This window comes from Falco rusticolus, chromosome 2 (genome assembly GCF_015220075.1).
Source record: "Falco rusticolus isolate bFalRus1 chromosome 2, bFalRus1.pri, whole genome shotgun sequence".
Classification (NCBI taxonomy): Eukaryota; Metazoa; Chordata; class Aves; order Falconiformes; family Falconidae; genus Falco; species Falco rusticolus.
In genome coordinates this window covers 109,392,896-109,398,895 of record NC_051188.1, presented here as the reverse complement: position 1 = coordinate 109,398,895, position 6,000 = coordinate 109,392,896, and positions in this window count along the sequence as shown.

Here is a 6,000-nt window from a genome sequence, read left to right as displayed (position 1 = left end):
ATGGGAACTCTCTAGAGACTGTTAAGTGTGTATTATACAACCTATAAACTTTATTGGAGGGGAAAAAAAAGAGAAACTTTCAGGCTTGATTAGTCATTAGAATTGAAAAGCTCAGGATGGATGTTAACTGTGTCTATGGCTCTTAATCCATGGACTGTTCAGCAGTCACACACGCGCATACTGAATCCATATGCAACATCCTCATGAACTTTGTTGAGAAATGTTGCTGTGAGTCAGCAGCTGGAGCTCATTTCTCAACCAAACATTTCTCTTCCCTTTTCCATCCTTGTGACTCTACTCTTATCTATCATTCCCTTTCTTTGAGTCCGTATAATTATTGGCCCCTCACATAAAAATGCTTAGTTTTAAGCTTGGCACTTCTTCGTTCTTAATTTGCTAGATCACAAGCCAACTAAACTATAAAGAGGAGAAGATGCAGTTGCCTACTTCACCTTCAAAGCCGTGATATCAATGGGACTTCCCACAGCACATAAAAGCACAAAAATCTTTGCAAGATGAAGCTTCTGTTCATGTTGCAGTCGTGTCAATGGAGCTATGTTGCATTGTAATTGTCAGTAATTTTTTTACTCTTTGTAAGGAAAGGTCAGCTGCTTTGAATCATGTTGCATTATGTATGAAACATATATATTCAAAATTCCATAAACTCAGTAAAACAATACTGCTTTGTCTTATTTGCTTCAAGGAACACGTTATTTTGGCATCTTCTTTAGACCTTCTGTTGTCATAGCCCTTATTCTTCCTGTCTCAGGCATACACTTTAATTTTAATTATGATTTAAGAATAAAATAAAAAAAATAGAAGAATGATCTAAAGATCGTTTTCAAATATTGTATCTAGATACAAAATTACTAAATCAGGTATCCCTTTGTTTTACAACTTCATCAAACGCTGCAGATTTTAACTAGTGATACGTTTTCATGATAGAAAGCTTCCTTTTAGTCTTTTATCCTGAAAGAAATATTTTAGAGGACACCAGTGAGGAACACAACAGACTGTCTTGAAGAGAGGGAGTGGTGGGAATTACAAGGGAAAAGAGGGAGAAAAAGAAGTTTTACTCCTCACTGGCAATTCTTCTAAACACGTCCAAGGGATATTATTTAATATAGATATTACAGTAAGGGCCCAAGCATGGCGGATGTTGAATTGTTTACCTGATGTACTCAAACCTGTCCCAAGTTTTGAAATGTTAGTTTGTAGTCTAAAGAGCTGGGATTAGATCCCAGTTCAACAAAAGCTGCTGAAAATGCATAGTTAATTTCTCTAGTAGTTTGTCGTTGATTCCATAGCTTTGTTTAAAGAACACTCCCCAGTCATGGCGCTAAGATTTTGCTTGAAGCAATGTAACTGCATAAATCCTATCTTGGATTAGGAGAAGCAGGGAATACATGCATAAAAGTGGGTCACAGCAGCATAAGGGATGCAGCTTGCCTTACCTCCACTGAATGCCCATTTTAAAATGCATGCAGATATATCTATTTATAATATATATTTTATATATGTATTCTGATTGTATGGTGATATCCCATTGATTCATTGCAGAATGATGTGATAAGCTGCATTTATAATGCACCTGGGAATGCTCCCATACAGCCGTGCTATTGAGGCAAATCTCCTGGAGTCACCACTAATAGTCTTTCCAGGATCAAAGGTTGAAGGTCACCTGGCTAACAAACCATGACGGTTAAAAACAGGAGCATCAAGCCATGAGAAAGGATGGATCCTCAGCTTTGCTTGGGGAGGGCATTAGCCTCAAGCCATGGAAAGTCCCACAACAGTAGGTCTTAATAACGTGCAGTTTTTATGCCTGGAAAAGCCATTTCAGACTATAGCTGGAGTCTTTAAAGCTAATTATTTTTCTCTGCTTCTGGAATCAAAAAAAAATTAACTCTCCTCCTCCCAGATTTGGAAGAAAAAGAACTGGCAGAAATGTCAACATGTAATAAATAACTTGGGGAAAAAAAAATAAAATTGGGAGATAATTTTGTCATACAACAATGGCACATGGAAGCTCCATATGGCATTTGTAGATGCCAAGAATATTTTTTTTTGCCTGGACTTCTTTGTATTGAGAACAACCTGGGCATGCTGCAGCTAGCACAGCTTCATGAAGCAAAAATATTTAGACCACGTTGTTATTTAAACCCCTTTCCAAAATAGATTTTTGGGTATACTTAAAATGCCAGTAATTCCTTAAAGTACAAAAGAGCAAGCTGTTGTGGTTTCTTCACCTAGACGTGATCCCGGAAATCAGTTTGGTGACAAGAGCTGTTTCTACATAATAGAAAATAAAAACCACACTCATTTTGCAGTTCATTTCATAATAAAAAAATAACAGAACCTGAGTTAACAGTCTTAGAAGCTGTTAATTAGGTTTATGCAAATGTGGGGTTTGCATTCAGCAAGACATTTGGAAGAAGGGAAGTATTTCCAGCTTGTGTCATTTCAAGATTGCACTGAGTTGTACTGCAAAATGTGATGCTTAAATACTGCTAGGGGCTTCTGCAGTATCACAGAAATACCAGAAACAATTTTGACATTAGTTTAGAGTAATGACAAAACCTAATCTGTTAAGACTTGGTGCTCATATTTGGTAGACATAGTTAGATTTTATAGCTTAGGAGTCTCATACTAAGACAGTTTTTTGTAAGACTAAGTTGTCACTTGAGCATTTTAAGAGACTTGCAGAAAGAACATTTTTAATACTTAACATATTAGTATTTCTCTTTATTTAGAAGAAAATCCCTGGGTTTTGCCTCTAAAACATGAATGGTGAGATAAATTAGTATTTTACAGAATACTGAAGACCTAGACATGCTCAGCAAAGTGCCCAGCTGTCAGTAGTGCCAAACTTAGGCTTAATAAAACTACTTTTTTTACAGGGTGCAGCAGTTGACGTTTCTGAAGATGTAATTATAATGCAAATACAATGTCCTCTTCAAAGTATAGGATTAGTATAGATAAGAGTTGTACTTACACTTTCTTAAACTTTCAGTGATTAAGAAGGTTACGTGATTAAGAAACGTGTTAGATAAATTTATGCCTCATAGCTTGTAAGACACTGAGATTATTACTGAAACATATTTGATAGTGTAACTTATAGTAGTAACAAAGACATTAAGACACATTTCACTTTGATATGGACATATATATTTTATAGTTCAGGAATCTTTTATTCCCGTTTCATAAACTGGATAAAGAAGGGCTCGGGAATAGATCCACAGAGGTGTCTGGCATCTTAGTACCTGGTTGGTTTTGAGTATTATTGATCCAATTGTGAAAACCCAGTAAGAAAGTGACAAATTAAGACACTTGCTTTCAGAAGTTAGCAGTTGAGATGTTTTCCAGGCTAGCAGTCTTTCTTTCAAAACATCTATCTCTCCTTAAGGTTTTCTTTCCTTTAAACTGTCTTGCTTCCGGGAGCCAAAATATTCTCTAAGATAACTTTTGTTTTCTTCATAAGCAATCAGTCACAAACTGTTTTCTTTATTTAAAGCAAACCTTTGTCAGCATGACCCTGTTTTCTGCAGCACATAGAGAACCTTGCCTTGGCAATCATTTTCCACATGCATACTTAAAAATGGCAATAGGACTTATTTGCTTTGTTGGGAGAGGACTGGGAAGAAGGAGACAAAATAGAAAAAAAACAATCAAAGTTGATTTCATATTAGCCATGCAAACATAAAACCAGATTTTAAAAGATTGAACATAACATTAAAATGTATTTTTCAAAATTAAACATTAAATATGAATCCTATTTGGAATAGTACAGATTAACGATTATATCATTTAAACACATTTGGTGGAAGTGAAAGATATATTTCATGCTCACTAATCCTTTCCTAAGAATTGGAAATGCTCCTTTGTAGGTTAAGCAACTAATTATTCATTGGTCTAGTAATGTTCATGAAGGCAGGAGGTGTCCCCATTTTTGGGCTTTGTAACATTTTTGGCTTGCTGGGTCCCTCAGGTTAGCTAGGCTAAAACTTTGAAGCTAGTCAACCTTGTTCTATCAGACAGCAGACTAAAAGCTCCAAAACAGAGATCACCAGGGTATTGGGACATCATTGGGTGTCCTTTTCTCCCTGTCTAGCTCCAGCATTACAGACTTTTAAACATGGAGCTGGGAGCGTTGAGGATGGAAGTCTGAAGAAAGCAACTTTCTTCAGAGAACTTGACTCTAACCACAATGGCATCTCAGATGTCCAGCTTTAAAATGGATATGATAACAGTACCTCCTCCACCTTGCAGGGTTTTGGGGAAAATGCGTTAGTTTACATTTGCAGAACATTGAGCAGTGATGTCTGCCAGTTTGTTAGTTTTGAAGAAGTCTGATTCCTAATCAGAGTTCACTGTCTACACACCTCACACACTTTGGGCTTCAGTTACTATGGGCCAGAGTCACTTAGCAAAACGACACTATGGTTTCAATGATGTTTTGAATATGTATTAACAGTAAGGACAAATCAAACGTTGCATAGTTGCTTGTATATTGAATATTATCTGTTCTCTGCACTGGGAGAATACTTTGATATGGTCACAGAATTAATGACAAAGACGTGCCTGGGGAAGCTGTAGTAAGATCAGTCATGCAGCTTCACTTTTACAATTCCCTAAGTTTCAAGTTTGTGTCTTTGTGACCATAAGACTGTAAAAAGTATTTTTACTTACAGGTATTTTTGGTTGGGAGAGTGTGTGTGTTATCCTATAACTGCCTATAATTTGATGTTATTGATTAAAAAAACTGGTCACAATGTTTGAAGGAACGTCTATCTGCCTGCGCTCATTTCGTTGGGATTCAGGCAACAGTTTGTGGGGTTTTCAATGCTTGTTCATTTTCACTTTATTTCTACTGTCTGTAGATGCCTGCAAAACATAAAGACAGAGAAATCATACTTTCAAGGGAAGTCTTTCACCCCCCCTAAAGCAATTCCTGAGAATATTAGAGGGATGAAAGTAAAACTGTGTTTTCATCCCTTCAGACATTCTGTTGTTCTCCCCTCCCTGCCTCCCCGCTCTACGTTATAATTCCTCCTCCTCCCCTTCCAGCAGCAGCAGCAGCTGTAGGGCAGCCCTGTCAGCCCCGAGGAAGCTCTCCCCGGAGGGGCCACTGCACCTCCCTGACCTCCGCGGGGCTCCAGCCCCAGCTGCAGTGCTTGGCGGCTCTTCCCAAGCCCAGCTTTTCCCTGTGGTTCAGCACTCCATCAGACACCAGCCAGATTTTACGGAGTGTCCTTGCAAATGGGAGATCTGGTTCCTTTTTCTTCAGATATCTGTTTTCAGTTTTTTCCAGTAATAAAAATCCTAAAGAAATCAATTGATTCCTTAAAAGGAGTCACAGACTGGTCCAACTGTGTGCGCTCCCTCCTCTCTCTTTTTCTTTTCTCCAAAAAGCTTAAATAAAATGGTAAGATAGACTTACCTGCCACCTTGCACCTTCCCGTAGCACAGTGACCTTTCAGCAGCTAATGGAAGCTCCTGTGAACACAGTTTTCACAAAGATGCGTCTTCAACGTTGTTTTGCTTTCTGCTACCTAAACCTGAAATACTGAACAATGAGAAGCATTGGAAAAAATGGCAGGAGACTTTAGGCTAGACTGGGGAAAAGTTTGCCGCTGAGAAAGAGGTTTTTAAATAAAGAAAGTACCAAAAAGATCTTTGCAAAGATTAAACTTTCTAAATATGCAAATAATACAGTAGTGACTGATTGAATTGGTCCAGGAATCGAGGACTGGTCATTAGTTGAGCTGTTTAGTTGGAAAATGAAAACCAGTTGTACAAGAAAGGTAGAACAGTAGTTACATTTGGTGAAAGGGAAGTCAAAGAAAAAACTGACACTGCTTCCAGTATTTTTTAAAGACGTATTGTGTTGATAAGCAATATTACATGTCTTGTGCTGTGGTTCAGTCACACAGTAGTTCAGTGTGCTCTATACCTTTCTTCACAGATTGAAGCCAATTGCACAAAGTGCAGAGCATCCTT